General features: G+C 49.2%; 1 long non-coding RNA gene and 1 other non-coding gene across 5 annotated transcripts; both read left to right on the top strand.

Annotated features, from left to right (window-relative positions):
• The first annotated feature begins 1,625 nt into the window (after window positions 1-1,625).
• On the top strand, window positions 1,626-18,673 carry LOC111760774 (uncharacterized). Of its 4 annotated transcripts, none has more exons than XR_009185619.2 (4): window positions 1,626-1,677; window positions 2,861-2,922; window positions 6,753-7,053; window positions 7,390-18,673. It is a non-coding gene; the product is annotated as an uncharacterized lncRNA (long non-coding RNA). The 4 variants fall into 4 exon arrangements; XR_011648700.1 differs by lacking the exon at window positions 1,626-1,677 and having other exon boundaries at window positions 1,692-2,922; window positions 7,390-7,532; window positions 18,068-18,673; XR_009185620.2 differs by lacking the exon at window positions 2,861-2,922 and having other exon boundaries at window positions 1,636-1,677.
• Window positions 2,685-2,794, top strand: LOC111760775 (small nucleolar RNA SNORA40). Its single transcript, XR_002794378.1, has one exon. It is a non-coding gene; the product is annotated as a small nucleolar RNA SNORA40 (small nucleolar RNA).
• Window positions 18,674-20,281: the final 1,608 nt, after the last annotated feature.

Here is a 20,281-nt window from a genome sequence, read left to right as displayed (position 1 = left end):
AGTGTGAGGGATGGAATATATGTTTTAATAAAAGGCTTATCCCTCCTTAACCTTTTTTTTTCCCCTAAAAAATCATCGTGTCAGATCACATGGACCTTTCAAAAAATACAAGAGAAACTTAATAGGAATACAGGTAAGAATAGAGGGTCATACAGATATTTGAAGAGCTAAACTTGAAAAACAACTTATGAACTATGGAGTGACAGCTCAAAGTACACGCCATTTACAGAGCCAACAGATCAAAGCTCCTCAGTCCCATCCAATTGCATGTTGTTGTCGTCATGTTTTCCTCAGCGCAGATTTTGGTTTGGCTTCCCTCCCTCTCCCACCGTGGAACAGGACTGGCCGTTGTAGAGGGTAGGGGGTCCTTGGGACCCCTGGCCAGGCATGGGGCAGGGGACAGCCCTGAGGGTCTCAGCCCCTGCATCAGTCAGCACGTTGCAACGGGAGCGCCCCAGGACTCCTGGGCCAGTCCCTGCACCTCCCACCACCGTCCTGCTCGGTCCCAATCTTCCCACCCGCTTTCTGAGCTTTTAGGACCTCTTGCCAAACAAAAGAAAGAAAATCAAACAAATGTTTAAAAAAAAAGGGGGGAGGGGGAGGGGTCGGCTACCCAGGGTTTCTCCATAAAGCCATCGCTGACCCAACAAGTGGGTCGATGTCCCGGCTGGATTGATTAGCGCAGGGTTGCACCCTCACGCGCCGACTCCCACCCAATTTCCCCTTCTCTTCCGACCCTGGAGAGGGGTCCATCTCTCCGCTCCCGCGGTGCTGTCCCCCTGTCCCCCACCCCTCCAGCCTCCAAGCAGTGAATCTGGAAGGGCGCCGGGCACTGCAGCCCCGCTTGTCCCCGTGACCCTCTCCCGCGAGGGAACCGCGGATGCTAAAGCCTAGGGGGGGCATTCCTGGGGGGGCGGGGAGGAGAGCCCCTCGAAACGGAGGGCGGATCTTGAGGAAAGCGACCCTCAAACGTGGCAGCCGCGTACAAACGGCAGCGGCAAGTGCCCGCCGTCCCCGGCATCCAGGGCGCGCGGGGGTGGGGCGCAGGGCTGGGGCCCCCAGCAGAGGCGAGGGCAGCGCGCCCGCAGGAACCCCCCCAGGGGGCGGCGGGAGGCGGACTAGGGGGCGCTGGGCCGGTTCCCGCGTGGGGCTCGGCGGGGCGCGGAGGTCGGAGAGGGAGGAGCCCGCGGCGGAGAAGCGGACGGCGGATTCCGGGAAGCAGCCGCGGGCGGCGCTGCCGTCCCCTCGCGCCGTCCCCTCGCGCCGTCCCCTTACCTTCGCGGCCGCGCTCCGCTCGCCAGGGCTGGCCTCGCGCCCCACGCGCGGGCCCGGGCTCCGCGGCCGGCCCTCGGCACCCCGGGGCGCTCGCCGCCGGGATGGGCGCGCGGGCCGAGGCCGGCGCGGGGCACAGGCGGACCCACGGCCGGGCCGGGCCCACGGACTCCGCTCGGGAAGCTGCGGGGATCGGGGTTGCCGGCGCTTCCTGCGGGCAGGGAGGGGAAGGTCCTCCGCGCGAGCGCGCGCGCCGAGCTCCCGCCTGCGAGCCGCGCTCGGGGACGGCGACCGCGGGGCGGGCCGGGGGCGGGCCGGGGGCGGGCCAAACGCTCTGCGTAATTCATTTGCATCCGCGGTCCACCTTCCGCCCGCCGGGGGCTTGTAAACTCCACCGGAGGCCGGGTAAGAGATTTGGGGCTGTTTTGTTTACGGCTGGTATCCTTAGTGGCTGAAACGGTGCCTGACGCTTAGAATAAAAACTTGAATGAATGAATGAATGACTTCCTGGTTCCTCCGGTTTACTAGTTATAGAAGCGTCTCTGGTCTTCCATCTCTTAGTCTGTAAAACGGGTTTTAAAACACCCACCGATCGGGGTTGGAGACGTTTGGCAAAGCTTCAGGCTCAAGCCCGTCCCTGATATATTGTAAATATTGGTCGCCTCCCCCTTCTCCCTGGGTGTCATGCCCACGCTCCCTCCATCGGTGTGTGTGTGTGTGTGTGTGTGTGTGTGTAGGGGAAGACAGGGCCCTCATTATTTCTTTTATTATATAGTTTACTTATTTCTTCTCTGTCAAACATGAGGTCGCTTTCAGGGAAATATGTGTATATTCCAATCGTCGAAGCTACTGAAATGGCCATATAAAAATCATTTTGTGGGAAAAGGAAAACATACACCAACCACCTAGGTTATTCCAGCTTTTCTGGCATCTGGGGCAAGGGAGGGGCCGACGTTTCATACTTACAGTAGATGAAAAAAGGAACGTTCTCATCCATGAAGTCAACAAACATTTTTTGACCCCTCTCCCCGCCCACTGGACAGGCACAAGAATGAGTGTTGAGACGAAGGGCGAATCTTCAAGGGGGGCAGATTCCCACCAGCTCTGTAAGATTTAACGGGAACTGATGGTGGGGTCCTACAAAAGGCACTCGACAATGAAATTATTTTCAGCATGGGTTTCCGAGAAGATGCGGAAACGACCTCTGAAAGAGAAGGGCAGACAGGACACAGAATTCCATGTACTGTATACATGCTGTTTCACATGTATGTATACCAAAGTGGTAACTCTAACTATGAAAATCAAAGATTGGATGAGCATGGGTGATTTTTGTTTTCTTCTTTTTACTTTCAAAATTTTCTATAGCAAATATTCTTACAGGCATAACCAGGAAAATGGTGTTTAAAGACAAATGCACAATTTGTGGGCAAAGACCCATAGACAGGAGCGATAAACAAATCCCCTTCTGCAACCCAGAACTCAGTGTTCTGTATGAGTTTTGATGCAGATGAGAAGGGATATAAATGATGCCTGGGACAGCTTAAGGTTTGGGGGTGTTGATAACCTGAGCAATCCTGCTCTCTTCAAGCCACTTCACTACCGCTGGACGGAGAAACATAGGCCAGAATTCCTGGTGAGATCCTGAAGAAGGTAAGGCCAGCAATGTGGGCAAATGGGATGCCGGGAAGGGTTGGAATGGCTGAACCGGTTCAGGTAAAACTCTCCCCCGGTGTCAGATTCCTCATTTAAAGCAAAACCCTCTAAAAGGACATGCAAGAGAAGGCATCAAAACCCTAACAGACACTTCTCTCCACTTCTCTTCGACCTCGCTAATCTGCATTATTGCCAGTTCAGAAACCTGGTACTAACAAGACTTAAGGGCCATCAGTCAAATAGTGGAAGATACTCATCTGGTGGTACCAAATCCTTACCCCCTGCTCACCACTTCATCAGGTAACTTTTGTTGGTTCACGGTATTAGATTTAAAAGATGCTGTTTATTGTATGCCTCTGAGTCTAGAATCGCAAGAACTGTTTGCTTTCTAACGGGAAGCTCCCAGGACAAATGTAAAACAACAACACTGCTGGACTGTACTCCCGCAGGGATTTAAAAATGCCCCCACTAGATTTGGAGAAACTTGCTAAAGATTTAAGGGAGCTCCAACTTCAGAAGGGAATTTTACTACTCTATGTTGAGGATATCCTGACTTCCAGTCCCACTAAGAAGCTTCAGATCAAAACAGCATCCTAATCCAAACTTTCTGGCAGATGGAGGATTAAAAGTCTCTAAGAAAAAGGCCCCAATCTCACAATCTACTGTCAAGTACCTAGGGTTTGAATGTGAAAAGTTCGAAGTAAGTTGTTACCAGATAGGAAAGAAATGTTAGTTAGAGTAACTGTACCAACCACCAAGAGGCAACTTCAGAGGTTTCTGGGAAGGGCTGGATTTGCCATATCTGGTCCCAAATTTTGGACTTATTATTGACATCAGGAAGAAAGAAGATCAGACATGCAGAAGTTGTACTCCCCCTGCCAAAAGAAGTAGAACTTGTCTCAAAGGTAAAAGGAAACAACTTAGCCCACCAGGGTGCTAAACTGATAGTCAAAAACAAAAAACAAAAAACAAAAACCTAGCATGGACTTGGACTTTGTTAAACCCCAATATTCGAAGTAGATTTGGACAGGGCTGATGAATGAGGATTTTCCATAAGCCCTCAAGAACTAGACAAGGGCTTTATAGAGTCACCAAGGAAGGATGGATTTATAACGGACAAGGAATCATACTAGTGTCTGAATATTTAATGGAAGAAATCATCACACATTTACATCAGGGAACCATTGTGGGAGGGACGCCATGTGCCAATGGCTATGAAAATTTATTATTGGCCTGAACATGCAGAAAATGATTCAAAAGGTGGTCCAAATTTGCTCATCCTGTTCCCAAAATAACCCAAAGACAGGACCGCCTCCTCCTGTGAAGGGAGTACAACTATGGGGGATAAAACCAGGAAGAGGCTGGCAAATCCATCTCACTGTCTCGCCAAAAACCAGAGAAAGGTATAAATAAATACTTACTAGTATTTAAACGGGTGGGTGTAAGCTTTTTCCTGTAGAACAAAGGCAGGTTCAGAAGTGACAGGAGTCCTGCTAAAAGAAATTATTCCCTGGTTTGGACTGCCGTAGGTTACACAGAGTGACAATGGGGGAGGTGTTGCCAAGGCAGCCCGGGGAAGTTAGCTGGGGCCCTGGGAATACTTTAGAAGTTGCAGGCTTGTTGAGGGTCACAGTCCACAGGAAAATACAGACAAAGAAGAATCATGCCTTAAAGGAAAACCTGCCAGGAAACTAACTTAACAGGGGACAGAGGATTGCCAATTGCACTGCTTAGGGTACGAGCAGCCCCCAGAAGCTCTGGTTGAGCCTTCTGAAATGTGACATGGCAGACCTTTCCTTATGACTAAGTTTCACTGTAATCTGGAAAGCAGTCATGTTGCAAAGGAACGAGATACTGTAAAGTGTGTACCATCTTTGAGTACTATCTTGTCTGCTACTCACCAGTATACTTCTGCCACCTTGTTTCCCATGGATGTGTCCCTTCCCTGTGAGGGTCCTGGGGGCTGCGTGCTCCTTGACGCCCTGGAGAAATCTGCACCCTAAGGTCAGTTAAGGCTCCCAGCTGGAAAGGACCCTGCGAAGTCCTGCTTGGTACCCATTCTTCTGTTAAGCTGGAGGGCATAAAAGCATGGCTTCGTCATTCCCAGGTGAAACTAGTGTGTGTTTACCAGAAAGATTCCTCTAGGCCGACCTAGGGAACCAGATGGGAAATAGTTTTCAGGGACAGAAGGAAATTGCAGGACCTAACGGCCCAAATGCTGGATGGACCTGGGAACTTATGGAAAACGTTTTGTCTCCTGAGCATTCTTGTGAGCCCGTGACTGGCCTTAAATTGCTCTTCAAGTAAAAGAACCCATAAGTAAGTGATGATTGAACCTTGGTTCCTTAATGTACCTGTGTTTGCTTGTTTGCATCTTAACGTGTGTTTGTAAACTGCCTCATGGATTTAACCATTTTCTATGTAGCCAGTAAGGATAGAAAAGGGCATCTGTTCTTACAGTGTTGACCCTTGTGTTAATTCATGCTCCCATGTATAAGTCAGTGAGTGGATGGAAATGTTCATAAGACTGTCAGGGGCAGCAGCCACTGGGGACGCCTGCAGGATTGTGGGGAACACCATCCTGTTCCTCACAGCAACCCCAGCCCTGACTTATACTCAGCACACCCCAGAAGTAACTTTTAACCTTACTTCCAAGTAGCCTCCTCCCTTCAACAACCCCAGACCCCCCAATCTCACGAACCCCCATTTGGTGACAAATCTGATACCACCTGATTCCTATAGACAACTACCACCAAGCAACATGAAACCACATGGTGAATGGGGTCCCAACTAATACAGCCATTTGCCAAGAACTTACAAAAGGAAGTGAAGTGATTGGAGGGGTTACTCTCACTCATTACGCTTTTCAGAAGGCCGAGAAGGACTGGGATTGGGAACTAGTATATATGGGGAATGGAAAAAGTCACCTTCAACTTCCCCATACATTAGTCCTGTCCAAATCTACTGCGAAATGTTGGGGTTTAACTGAGTTCAAGTCTAAGCAATTTCATTCTTCAACCCCCTGATCTATGCCTCTAACCAGTCAAAGCAGTTCCCATCCCAAATCCTTCAATTTTTGCCTCAAACCCGTTATCTTCTCTGTAAGTCCTCACTTTAGAGCTTCTTTTGCAGGCACAGCCCCAAACCCTTTAGTAGCAGCTTCTTCTCCTTTCAAACTTGCTTTGCAGACAGTTGTAACCTGAGCATGTGCAGATACCTGGACTGCCATCCTTAGATGACCTCTGAACCTCCAGGAACTGGTAATAAATTTATCTCCCTTGGAGCCAACACTGAGTGACTCAAGAGACGCAAATTCAGTATGAGAGGTCTTTCAACGAGGAAAATCTACACAAAAGCCTGCCTTACCGTATATGGGCAAATTATGTCCAACCAATTAAAATAAAATCTCCCTTAGCCCTCAAGTCAAGGAGACAGGTTTGAGCTTTGCTTCCTCCCTACTTGCTGGATGACTTCACAATAAAACTCTTTCTTTTCTCAAAGTCTCCATGTCATAGAATTGAATCCTGTGTATGTTGGGCAGTGAGCCCTTGTCTGGTAACAACAGTCAGGGAAAGAAGATGTAAGAATGGAAGCAGAGGTCAGAGAGATTGGAGGATGCTACACTGCTGGCTTTGAAGAGGGAGGATGGAGACATGATGCCAGAAAGAGCAGGTGGCTTCCAAAAGCTAGAAAAGGGAAGGAAACGGATTCTCCCCTAGAGCCCTAGAAGGATTGCAACCCTGTCGACATCTTGATTTTAGGTCTTCTGAACTTTAGAACTGGGAGTTAATACATGGTTTTTGTTTGTTGGTTTGTTTGTTTCTTAGGTTTTGGGGATTGAACCCGGGACCTCATAAGTGGGAAGCTGGCACTCAACCACTGAGCCACCGCAGCTCCCCTGAGCTGGCTTGTTTTTAGGAGACACCGGGAACTGAACCTGGGATCTCCCATGTGGGAAGCTCAACTACTTGAGCCTCATCCTCTTCCGCGTGTGTTGTTTTAAGCCCCTGAGTTTGTGATACTTTGTTGCAGCAGCAATAGAAAACGAATGCAGAGAGAGAAGGTTGGAAAGAAAAATGGGAGGGGAGAAAGGAGAGAAAGCAACTTTGAAGAAGTTTGGTTGAGCAGGTGAGCAGAGAAATGGGGTGGTAACCAGCACCGGTCATGGGGACCAGGGGGCTTTTTTTAAGATGGGAGATTGTCATGCATGTTTTCAGTCAATTGAGAATGATCCCGTAGATGGTGAGAAATTGATAATGGTGAGGAGATGGGGGGGGGGGGCGGCAACAGTGATGTCCTTGACATAATGGAGTAGGGGGGCCAGGATCATGGAAGGGGGCTGGTCTTAGATAGGAGCAGGGGCATTTAATCCTTTGTAACCGGAGAAAGAGAGGTGGAGAGAGTGGGTATATTTGGAGGCAGAAGGTAAGAGAGTTCCCGACTGACAGCTTTTGCTTCTTGCAGGAAGAATATGTCTGTGATGTGTCGGGCAAACTGTGAATTTGTGGTGACAGGACAGTCCAGATGTAGAAGGCTCGTGATTATCAGCGACTTCGGAATGGAAGGTGACTCTGCAAAGGCATGTCTCTAGGATGGAGAGATTACTGGTATGGGTTTGATCCTTCCCTCCATAAAAAGATCTTTCTAAAGAGCACCAAGTTAGGAGTTTGGAGAACTGTGTCTGGTTCCAACTCTGGCAGCGACACCTCGTGGGTCAAGTTTACTTCTGAGGTCAAATGCTCAGCAACAGTGCCTGCTCGGCAGGTCCTGGCTCAAACCCCAGCCATGGTTTGACCACACGTCTCCTGCACCTGCATGTGGCCTTGTTGGCCGGGGCAGGTGGGAGGAAGTGGAGCAGCGAGAGGCTGCTGCTTCCGGCTCAGCTGCGAGACGCCTCTACTAATAGTTCAGGATGTAACAGCTTTGGCAAGTTCTTGCTCTTGCATGATAAACAGGCCGCTGTCTCCATCACCCCTGACCGAAGCATGTGACCCTGTTTCCCCTTTTCTGATTCTCAGAATTACTCATTTCCTTCTTTCACCATCTTCTTTCGCTGGCCTTACCCTCTAGGGCTCTGCCAATCCCCTAAGCCTACAAGTCTTCTTAGAGGGAAGGTAGCAGGGCCTTGGTGCTATTGCAGCCCTGTGGGACCCTGACCGCCCCCCCAAACCTGCTTGAGAAACAGGTGCAACCAGTGCTTGAAGGGAAAGAAGAAAGGCAGGGAGGGGATTGGGGCCAGTTCTCAGCTAAAACGTGCTGATGTTTCCTGAAGTCTCTTGAGACTTTAAACTGAGACAATGAGTTAATTTTGAATAGTCATAATGTATTCTCATCTAGTGAGGTGCTACAGGAAGCAACAACAAACCACCCAGCCTCACCCATTGTTTCCCAGGTTTCTTATCTTGGGTCTCCCAATGGCCCATGGCCATCTTCTGGGAGGTCTCTGTGCATGGGGAACTTGAGAGCTTTCCAGAAGACCCTGCTTTTCCAGGGGGGTAGCCGGAGAGGGTAGGCAGCTCAGGTGAGGCTGCCAAGGGCTGTTCAGTGTGCCAGGACTTGATCCTACATCCACAGTGGATGGTTGTGGAGCCCCAGTTCTTTGAGTGAAGCACCCCTCAAGGGTCCCCAGTCTCAGGCTGCAAGAAATTGGAAGACAAATTCCATGGAAAACTCGATAAAAACGTGTAGGACTCTAAAGTCTTTGCTAAACGGTTTTTTTTTTTTGGGACCCCAGAGTTGCTGTGTGGTTCTGGCAGGGAGAGAACACTTTCTTCTAGGTGAGAGAACAGAGCCAAAGGTTGTTTCCAGGGTCCTTTTGGCTGCTGTCCATACCCTTTCCTGTCTGTCGCCTGGGTAGGTGTGGTCAGGAAGTGAGGATTACATTTGTTTGCAAACAATATTTGCTGAGTCCCTCTGGGTTGAGACCTCAAATTAGATTCACTTGCTTCTGCTTAATTTCTCGATCAATGAGTGATGAAGCCCTTTTGGTTCGGTCCGGAAATTGGGAAGGGGTAAAGGTGGGCATGGTCAAATCAACAAAAGAATAAGGAGCAGTGAGAAGGCTGAAGATTAGGGAGGTAGGTAGTGATGACTGGCTCTGGGATGGAAGGTGATGCATCAGAAAAAGGAGAGGGTTCAGGATAAGGAGCTGGACTTGAGCTATAGGTGGTAGGTGGGGCACTGAGGCTGGAGGTCGGGGGTGGGAGTGTGACATGCAGAGGAGAGAGGTTCTCGGTAGGGGCAGTCTTATCCTCAAGGGGCATTGTGGGAAGTTTTGAGGCATTTTGTGATGCTGGGCAGGTGCCACAGACATTTGGTGGGCAGAGGGGTCGGGAATGCTAGACATTCTGGAATTTCAGGACAGGCTTCCACCATGAAAGTGGTGGCTGGAGCTTCAAGACTCTTGACCACTCAGCTGGACCTTCATGTAGGTGAAAAGCTTGCTCTACACATAACCATGGTCTTTGGTATAGTTTTAATAAAACTGAATTTTTCCGGAAATGAAACCGATGTGTAAATTGTGAGAAGACGACTTGGTTTTGTTTAGAAATTTACCAAGGGTTATTTTCCATTTCAGAAAAACACACATTGCCAGGCCATCGGTGATGAGTTCAGATTAAGCAGGAAAGATCCGACTTACAGTTTAACAAGTTCTCTTTCTTTCCAGCGAAGATTTGAAGACAGTAAGATTGGAAATATGGAAATCCGTGAGGAGGCTCTTGAGGAAGTTCAGATGTGGTGGTGCACTGGACTAGGATGTCAGCAGTGGTGATGGATTAGAAATATTTAGGAAGAGGAGTAAATAGGGCTTGATGCTAGACTGGAGATGTAGAGTTAGGGCTACAACAGAAGTCAAGGAAAACTCCCGGGACCTGGATTAAGCATCTGATGGATATTGGCATGGCTTACTAAGATGGTAGACGTCAGGGAAAGAGTACATGTTGGGGGGAGAGAGGGTGCGTTCACTTTGGGGTATAGACGGTTGACACTAAAGAACTTTCCTGTAGGTAATTGGATCGATATGCCCAGCAAGTCTGGATTTGGAAACCGGCAGTGGACAAATGGGACCCGAGGCTGTGAGGGCAGGTGAACTCCAAGGAGATGAGAGAGCAGGGATGGAGATGTTTAGACAGAGCCACAAGCCACCCTGACCCTGCAGGAAGGGCCCAGGCAGATGAGCCTGCGCAGGAGACTGGAGATTTACAGGAAAACCACAGTGTGCTATGTTCTCACACCTGCCAAAGGAGAAGGGTCTGAGGAGGAAGTTGGGGACAGAGAAAGGGCTCTGAGATATCAGGAGAATGAAGCGCTGGGCTGTCATTGGTGCCTGGGCTGAGTGCGAATTCTGTGCTTCAGGGAGGGTGAAAGCCAGGTCGGGGGCGGTGGACTGAGGACAGAGGCTGAGGAGGTAGGGAGGGTGTTTTCGACAGTTTTGTTGGGAAAATATGTGGGGGGAGAGGAGCTAGAGCTGGAGTTGGAGGGGTATATGAGGAGCAGAGAGGTGCAGCTCCATTCTGTCCTTTTCCCCCCAAGATGGGGGGGGGGGGATTAGGGGGGAGGAAGTGGGAGCAAACAGAAACTGAGTCAGGGTGGGAGAGAGTGGTATCTGACCTTCCCAATCTTTTCTAACTAGGCTTTTCCAAGAACAAATGATATTTTCCACTTACATTTTGGAAGTTTTCCCAGGTGAGGAGTTCACCCTGAGGAGACAAGCCATTCACTCCCTCTCTGGTGCTGTCTGAAAACCACACTGCTTCTCTTGGCACTGGAAGGAATACACCTAAAAGGTCCAGGATATATTTTTTCATTCAACGAGTATTTTGTTCTCTCTCTTTTTTTTTTTTTGATTAGACCTTAGGTGCCCAGAATTGGATTAATCATAGTCTCCCTAGTTGATGGCACTCTTTCTTCAATGGTCTTTATTTTTCCTGCTTTAATTCAGCTAGTTATTAATTAGTCTAGTTTTAAAATAATTATAACACCCATGAATCCACCCATTTCCCCCAAAAAGTCAGGGCCCTGATAACCTATATCTATTAATAGCTTTCTTTTAAATTTTATTTCTTTCTTTCCCTTTTCCCCCTGTTATCTGCTCTCTGTGTCCATTCACTGTGTGCTCTTCTGCGTCCACTTGCATTATCAGGTGGCACTGGGAATCTGCGTCTCTTTTACATCATCTGTTACATCATCTTACTGCGTCAGCTCTCCAGGTGTGTGGTGCCACTCTTGGGTGGGCTGCACTTTTTTTCACATGGGGTGGCTTTCCTTGTGGGGCACATGCCTTGAGCGTGGGGCACCCCTATGAGGCATGGCACTCCTTGCGTGCAGCAGTGCTGCACATGGGCCAGCTCACCACACGGGTCAGGAGGCCCTGGGGATTGAACCCTGGACCTCCCATATGGTAGATGGATGCTCCATCAGTTGAGCCACTTCCACTTCCCTATTAATAGCTTTTTAGCAGCTTATCCCTGTGCCTTCACAACTTGGGTTAACCACTATCCAAAATCCTGTGTTCGTCATCTTGTTTCTTTTTTTTTAATATAATTTTATCTCATCTATATGATGTGATAAAATTATGTAAAATTATATTTTGGTCATTTTTTAATTTAAAAAAATCACACTGCATGTAATTTTTTAGGACTATTTTTTTTCCCACACAGTATTAAACTGCTAAGATTTACCATATTGTTGTAGGTAGCTGTAGTTTGGTCAATTGGACTGCTGTGTGAATAGACCATGGAGGAAGGCAGAATTCTAGAACGGCCTCAAGATTTCTAGCAGAATTCTAGAACGGCCTCAAGATTTCTAGCCATTGGTGTACACACACCTTCTCCCAGTTAGTCGACCAGACAATAATCTAGGGGCTGCTGTGTTGGGATTTTGTGGCTGTGACTGAGATTCCAAATCAGGAGACCTTAAGGGAGCAGATAGCCTGAGACCTTAAACCTGGGTCTGGAGGGCAGAGGCAAGGAAATCCGAGATCCAAAGCTGCAGTGAAGTCCCCTGACTGGCCTTGCAGAAGGAATCTGCGTGTTGTGCAGAGAGCCACGTGGCAAGTGGCCTCTAGAACCTAACAACAGCCCACTGAGAGCAAGCAAGACAGCGAGGATCTCATTCCCCCAGTGCCAAGAACTGAACTCTGCCATCAACCCACAGCTTGGAAGAGGACTCCACGCCTGAGATGAGAGTGCAGCCCTTCCCACCGTCTTGGCTTCAGCCGAATCCTAGTACTGGGGTCCTTTAGAAGCAGAAGAAATTCGGGCAGAGAGAAAGCCGCAGATGGAGCAGCCAGAAGCTGAACATAACGGAACCCGGAAGAGAAGAGAGTGACCAGGAGATGGCTCCACGTGTCTTGCTGTGTGACAGGCTAAGGACCAAGGGTGGCAGGCAGCCCCAGAAGGTCAGGCTTCAGGGAGAAAGCATTGCCTTGGGGACGCCTTGATTTGGACTTACTTTTAGCCTCAGAGTCGTAAGCTAATAAATTCCCATTACTTAAGCCGACCCGTCACATGGTATTTGCATGAGCAGCCCAGGAAACTAAAACAGGAGTGGACAGTTCTCTGGTGACATTGCTCTATGTTTCGTGTCTCCGGCCCTATAGCAGTTTGATATTGTCTATGAATTCCAAAAATAGATATTGGATTATGTTTGTGAGGGTCTCTTCCTCTGGGCATATTAGATTGGATTGGATTCAGAGGTTTCACTTTTACTTGATTACATTATGATTAAGGCTTTGATTGGGCCACGCCAGCAGGATGTTGAGTCCCTGCCCCCTTGGTGGGTGGGGACTCACAGAGAAAATGACATGGCAGAGGAGAAAGTTAGAGGTTTGATCCTGGATCCCAGGAAGTAAGCACACAGAGAAGCAGATACGTGAGGAAAGAGAGCAATCTCCATTAGACACAGCAGAGGCCCCAGGAAGAGAGACAAGCCGTTCGCCTGACAGTTTACAGCTGGCTTGTAGAGAGAACAGAGCCGCTGAGCCCGGAGAGAAAGGAGTCCGGGAGAGACAAGACTTGTCCCAGCCTGCGGCTGAGATTCTAAGAAGCTGGGGCCATGGAGCCTTGGGAGGAGCAGGAAGGCTGACCCCTCGCAGACGTCCCCCGCCATCTTGTGTCAACAGGTGGCAACAGACTCTGGGTGAGAATACCTCTTACGGTGTTGAGAAATAAAAAGCATAACCTTGCGGAAAAAACATCTAATGAGCCACTCCTGCCCCCTCTTCTGTAAATCAGCCTGTGAACGTGGCCTTGCAGGAGAATATCAAAGGAACAACTCCTGCCCCCACTTCTGTAATCTAACAAACCACTCCTGCCCCCTCTTCCGTAAATCAGCCTGCGAAAGCATGACCTTGCCCCTGCCTTCTGCTTCTGTAACCCAGCCTGCAAAATTTCGCCTAGCAACGCCTTAGCCAGTAAGCAAAAGTCATGCTGATTCCACATAAAATCCTATATAAACCTATGAAAACTGAAAAACGGGGCTCAGAAGTGGGAGATTGACTCTCCTCTGGGCCCCCACATAATATATCTGTTCCCCTGCCTCCCTGAGTGCCCTTTTGGATTTATCTGCTGCTCAGAACTCCTGGCTTTGCTGCAACAATGGTACCTTAAGTTGGACTCTTTAGGGCCTTATGACTGTAAGCTTCTACCCCAGATAAATACCCTTTATAGTGGAGCGGACTTGGCCCAGTGGTTAGGGCGTCCATCTACCACATGGGAGGTCCACGGTTCAAGCTCTGGGCCTCCTTCACCCGTGTGGAGCTGGCCCATGTGCAGTGCTGATGCGCGCAAGGAGTGCCCTGCCATGCAGGGGTATCCCCCGTGTAGGGGAGCCCCACGTGCAAGGAGTGCGCCCCGTAAGGAGAGCCGCCCAGTGCGAAGGAAAGTTCAGCCTGCCCAGGAATGGCACCGCACACATGGAGAGCTGACACACAAGATGACACAACAAAAAGAAACACGGTAAATATCCTTTATAAAAACCAACTGATCTCTGGTATTTTGCATCAGCACGCCTTGGGCTGGCTAATCCAGACCCCAACCACCAAGTACTAAGCCACCTTCCCCTGGGACCCTGTGGCCCAGAGAGAGACCTTAGAATGAAAAAGGCAAAGGGCCTAGGGCAGAATCTCAAGATTAAGGTTTTGTAGAGGAAGAGGTGCTGGCAAAGGTAAGTGGATGGACAGACAGGGAAAATACTGGAGGAGTTCAGTGTCACAGCATTCAAGAGAAGAGGGCGCTTGTAGAAGAGGGTGGGTAACTGCAGGGGGCCAAAATGTGTCTGATGCACTTTACAGCCCAGAGACCCACAGAGGTTTTAGCCACGATGCGGCTCGTGGGGTGAGGGCGTGGGGAGCAAACCAGGTGGGAGTGGGTTGAGAAGTGGGTGGGTCTGTCTGTGCATCTCCGTGTCCACATCTTAATATATTCGCCTATGGCAGGGGTTCTTAACCAGGGGTCCGAGAGCTTGAATTGAACTTCAAAAAAAAACATTATTTGTGGGGCTGGGTGTAAAACAAAAACAGAACCAAAGTAAAACGTGATTCTTGTGGGGACGTGTTGGTGCGGGTGTGATACATTTATTAAATAAAACACAGTAGAGTGTGGACCTAGGAAGGGGTCCGTGGTTTCCACCCGACTGGCGAAGGGGTCCGTGGAGCACAAAAAGGTCAAGAGCTCCTGCTCTGCGGTCACTGCACAGCCTGGATTTTTCTAGGGCAGTACCTCTTCAGAAACTTAATTCTTTCTAACAAAGGCAATTCATTAAAATACATTTGAATGTAATTTGATTTTATAATTTTGTTAGTTTTTCCATGGAAATCACATCCATCGAAAAATGATCACATCAAGACCCTTAGCTTTTAGTTCAGGGGGATATTTTTTTTTCAAAGAAAGAAACTCAACCAGTATTCGGTATCCAGCGAGGCTGCCTTTGTTCAGAGAACTTCTGGTACAGTGAATGTGTGCTGATCCAGTTGAGTTAGAGCTTTGAGGAACATTCCAGAAGAGGCTTAGGCACAGATGAGAAATAGAATCACCCGGGCCGGGGAGCCTTGGGAGTGACCCTTTACGAGGTGAGTCCTTCCACCGCCAAGGGTCCGTCTAACGTGGGACCAGGACAGACCTGCTTGAGACGGGGAATGCGCACATCCATTGAATGCCAAGCAGGAAACAACTGGAGAGGAGCAAGCACTTCAGCTCTCACTGGGTCACCACCTGGCAGGGGCCGTCAGGGGCCGCTAGCTTGGAATGTTTCCTTATTTCTCAGCATGGTGAAGCCGGGATTTTCTAGAGGTGCTCAAATCTGTATGTCTGTGTCTGAATCGCTGGGTGTCGTCGATTCTCTCTGCCCTGTATTTACAGTTTAGCCTCTTTGATAGCTGGTCTGGCGTTTGAAGAAAAGTTATAACCCAGCACGTGTGCGCACACACGCAAATCAATACTTTTCCTTATAATGTGCTCTTCTCTTCCCCTCCCCTCCCCTTTCCATCACTTCTCCATATTTTAATGCTGACTGAGACTCGCGAAATAATTTCATACCCACTAATAGGCCTGGAGTTGCAGTTTGGAAAACACTGATTTGGAAGGAGATGAAAGAAACCCTCAGGCCATTGTTGAGTGAAGGGAGGCGGAAATTAAAAACAGAACACGGGGAAGTTATTTCTCGGGGTCAGAGCTAGCTGTGCACATGCCACGACGGTGGGCCCTCCGCGGCGGGCTTCCCCTCCCCGCCCTGGAGACGTGACTGCAGGTGCAGCCGCAGCTCCCGCCTGCGGTCGGCGGTTGGGGCCACCGAGGAGGCTGCTTCATTCCATGGTGGCCCCGGCTTCCCTTGGCCTCCCTCCATCCCAGAGTCTACTGTTCTGCAACTGGGGACCTATTAGGAGATCATGAAATTGACTTAGTGAGTCTCAGACAATAAAGAAGAAAAAGAGATGAAGCAAAATGGAATAGAACAGAAAAGAAAATAGAGTACCCAGCATAAGCTTTGACCTGTTTCAAAAGCACGTGGTATATGTGTGGTGAGTGCGTATTGTGTGGTGACTATGTGTAGTGAGTGTGTGTGTGTTGTGGATCTGGTGTGGTGTGTGTGTGTGGTTTGTGTTTTTGTGGTATGTGAGGTGTGTATGCATGGGTGGTGTGTGTGTGTGGTGTGTGTTTGTGGTATGCGTGGTGTGTATGTGTGTGTGGTGTGTATGTGGTATGTGTGGTGTGTGTGTGGTGTGTATGTTTGTGGTATATGTGGTGTGTATGTGTGTATGTGTGTAGGTGGTGTGTATTTGGTGAGTGTGGTGTGTTTGCTGTGTGTGGTATATGTACGGTATGTGTATGTGCTGTGTATGTGGTTGTGTGGTGTGTGGGGTGTGTATGTGTCTGGTGTGTTTGTGGTGTGTGTGGTGTGTGTGTTTGTGGTATGTGAGGTGTGTATGCGTGGGTGGTGTGGTGTGTGCGTATGGTTTGTGTGTTTGTGGTGTGTGTGGTGTGTATTTGGTGTGTGTGTGTGGTATGTGTGGTGTGTATGTTTGTGGTATGTGTGGTGTGTATGTGTGGGTGGTGTGTATTTGGCGTGTGTGTGTGGTGTATGGTGACTCCGCGGATGAGTCAGCTGCCCGCTCACATCAACCCTGACTGTCAGGTGCCATTATCACACCCTCCTTTTTATAGATGAGCAAACAGAGGCCACGAGAGGTTAAGTAACTCCCTCAAAGTCACCCGGTTAAGTGGTGATGCCAGGATTGTAATTGTTATGTAGAAGGTGTTATATGGATTAAGAAAACAGAAACTTTACAAAGCTATGGGGGGCCTCTCTCAATTACAGGTGGAATGGGCTTCACCATCCCAGAATCCTCAGGATCGGGGAGTGCACTATGGACTAGAGTGGACTTACTGGTATTCTACTACAGACTTATTGTGATTCTAGCCATGCAAGAAATTACAACGTTGATGTGGAGGCAGTGGCCACTGGAGGCCCTGGGGCAGGGAGAGGGAAAACCAGGTGTAATATGGGGGCATTTCCAGGACTTGGGAATTGTCCTGAATGACATTACAATGACAGATACAGGCCATTATATATCTTCCCATAACCTAAAGGATTGTGTGGGATAGAGTGTAAACTGCAATGTGAACTATAATCCATGCTCAGTGGCACTGCCCCAAAATGCATTTATCAATTGCCATGAATGTACCACACTGATGAAGGATGTTGTTTATGTGGGAAAATATGGGAGGTATGGGAAGTGGGGCATATGGGAATCCCAACATTTTTAATGTAACGTTTATGTAATCTAAGTATCTTTAAAAAAATTTAAAAAATATTAAAAAAAAAAGCTATGAGGGGAGCGATTGTGTCTCAAGCTGTTGAGCACCTGCTTCTCACAAGGGAAGTCCTGGGTTCAATCCCCAGTGCCTGCTAAAAACAAACAACCAGCAAACAAACAAACAAAAAACAACTCAGGGAAGCCAATGTGGCTCAGTGGTTGAGCGCCTGCTTCCCACATCTGAGGCCCTGGGTTTAATCCCCAGACCTGGTACCTAAAAAAAAAAAAAGCTTATAGGTAATGCCTGCTGATCTTTAAAAAAGGGTGGGTCACATTAAAGGAAGGTTGAAGTGGGATGTGACAGGATGGGCAGGGAGGGCTGAATTTCCCCGCAAAGCAAAGGGGAGAAGCCATGGGTGGGTGGGATGACGTCATCTCCCAGGGAGGATAGATTTGTGTGCAAGAAGGGGTGGTGGGGGGAGAGTGATGGGAAGAGAGAGATTGGGGAGATGGGGGAGGGGGAGAGGGAGAGGGAGAGCAAGCACTCCCAACCCCAGGCAGGGCAGCAGTAAAGGGGAACGTGGCAGACACAGCTATCAAAGCACAGACTGTCAAATCATTTGCTGGGGATTTTGTGATGTAGCCCTGGCTCCCCCAGCCCTGCACCCATGCACCTTTCTGATGTTTTCTGTAGTGCTCATAAGGCCTTTTTTTGTGAGTGGATTCCTTTGGCCAGAGCTTAAAAGGCAGGAGAAAAGGCTCCAAAGGACATTATTGGGACATGTCAAAAATTGGAATATAGACTGTAAGCCTTATATCAATGTTAAGTTTCTTGAACTTGATAACTGTGCTTAAGGTAGTTCCATAAGTGAATATCCTTGTTCTTAGGAAATGTTTACGGACAGGTTCAAGGAGCATGACGTAGAGGACTGTTGAGTCAAATAAAGTGGCCACTTGCATTGGCTGTTGCCAGGAAGGATCCTTTTCAGAGAAGACATTTTTCAGACGACAAGAGCAATTGGCCTGCAGGGACTTTCCAAGAAAATGGAATAATGGAATGCACCCTATAGAACTGCAGAAAAACAACACCTGGCGATATGCCAGTTTCAGTCCAGGAGAGACAGAACAAACATACCACAATCATCAAGGTAGGGAAGCGGATTTGGCTCAACAGATAAAGAGTATCCACCTTCCACAGGGGAAGTCCAGGGTTCAAACCCAGGGCCTCCTGACCCGTGTGATGACCTGGCCCATGCGCAGTGCTGATGTGTGCAAGGAGTGCCTTGCCCCACGCTCAAGGAGTGCACTCCGTAAGGAGAGCTGCCCAGCGTGAAAAAATGCAGCCTGCCCAGGAATGGCACTGCACACATGGAGAGCTGACGCAACAAGATGATGTAACAAAAAGAGACACAGATTCCCGGTGCTGCTGACAAGAATCCAAGCGGACAAAGAAGAACACACAGCGAATGGACACAGAGAGCAGACAACTGGGGGGGGGGGGGGTGGGAAGGGGAGAGAAAAATAAAAGTTAAAAAAAAATCAAGGTGTATCTGCTCCTCACTTTGTGAGACCCCCCCCCCCCCGCCCCAGGTGAAAGGTAAACTCAAACTCAGCTGTTCAGAACACCTCCTTGCATTTGCCCTAGGTGAGCTCCCCTCTTCACCTCCCCGGGAGCTCCTCTCCAGGCGCAGTTTGGATGCTACTTGATTTATGAATTGGACACTGCTCCAGCTCCCGTAAATTATAGCTTTTCTAATATTTTAACACAACCTACCCTCAAGTGTTCAGAGAACTGATTGGTGAATACACCAACAGGTGTGGCAAAATGTTAATATTGGTGGATCCGTGTTACGGGGGGGGGGGTGGTGTTGGAATTTTCTGGATGGGGTTTGTATTATTTTTATAACTTCCTGCAAGTGTGAAAGGATTTAAAAATAAAAGAGGAAGAACAAGAGAAGTTGGAGCCTGTGTGGCTGTCTCGCGCGGTTGCAGCTCCTTTTCTGCTGGCAAATGACTCCCTCTGGTGGGATTCGTGTTAAAAGCCAAATGATGCCCTGAAACCAATGAATTTCATGCTTGGACGGGACAGAATCCAGGACAAAATACTTAAGATTCTTCTTTGGCGAACCCTTCGCTTGTCAGCTGGGTTGATTTAAAAAAAATACCAGGCAGTTGGGGAGTCTCCCCTCTGTGCAAAGCAGGAAGCTCTGGGTGCTGCACTGGGGGAGGGGCCGGGGCTGGGTCCCATGGAAAGCGGGGGGGGGGGGGGGGGGGGGTGCAGGGCAGGCCTGGGGGGCGGAAGGCTGAAGATCAGTTTGCCTGTGATCATATACAAGTGATCTCTTAATACCTTTTCCCTGTAAGTTTATAAATCTTTATCTTGGTCAGTGGCTCCGAGGAAGAGCCTGCCAGCAAATTCTCTTCTCTATGGCCGGCATCGCTGCCCTGCTCGGGCTGGCTCGACACCCACTTCTGGTAAATTGGGTGAAGGCTGTTAGCCTTGCCTCCTGGCTGATCGCGTTGTGTCGCCGAGGCCGTAAAGTGAGAAGACTGGTCCTTCTCGCGTATCTCACTTGGGGTGTGAGCCTCTCCCTGTTTCGAACCTCGTGTCATTGCTACGACGTGGATTAGAATCAGTGGGAGCAACTGGGTCCTGAAGAGCTATCAGTATGAGAATGGAAAAAGCGGGCGCACAGCAGGTGCCCAATCAGTATTTTTCAAGAGAGAGAATGGGGACGGCACAGCAGGAAATGAAAACCCCGCAGTCCCGCCTTCAGGCGTGGCAGCCCCTCGCCTGCTCTCTGACGCCTCTCTAAAATGGGGCTATTCCTTGGACAGGCCGGGGAAGATGCAGAGCCCTTTTCTCATAGCGTGCACAGCGCACGCTTTTGTGAAGTGGACACACGTGGGGAAAGTTGGGGTTAAAGCCGACAAGAGGGGAGCCTCACAGCCTCAGCCTGCTCCACCGAGCCTGGAAGTAAGGGCCGGCGATGGAAGGGGTCTGTCCTGGCACGGTCAGGCTGCAGGGAGGGGAAAGCCCAAATGGCCCCCCTTAGGAGGGTAAGGTAAGCTGCCAATTACTCCACCCCTCAGCCTCTCTTT

This window comes from Dasypus novemcinctus, chromosome 4 (genome assembly GCF_030445035.2).
Source record: "Dasypus novemcinctus isolate mDasNov1 chromosome 4, mDasNov1.1.hap2, whole genome shotgun sequence".
In the NCBI taxonomy this organism is placed as follows: domain Eukaryota; kingdom Metazoa; phylum Chordata; class Mammalia; order Cingulata; family Dasypodidae; genus Dasypus; species Dasypus novemcinctus.
This window is presented reverse-complemented; position numbering and strand designations above follow the sequence as displayed.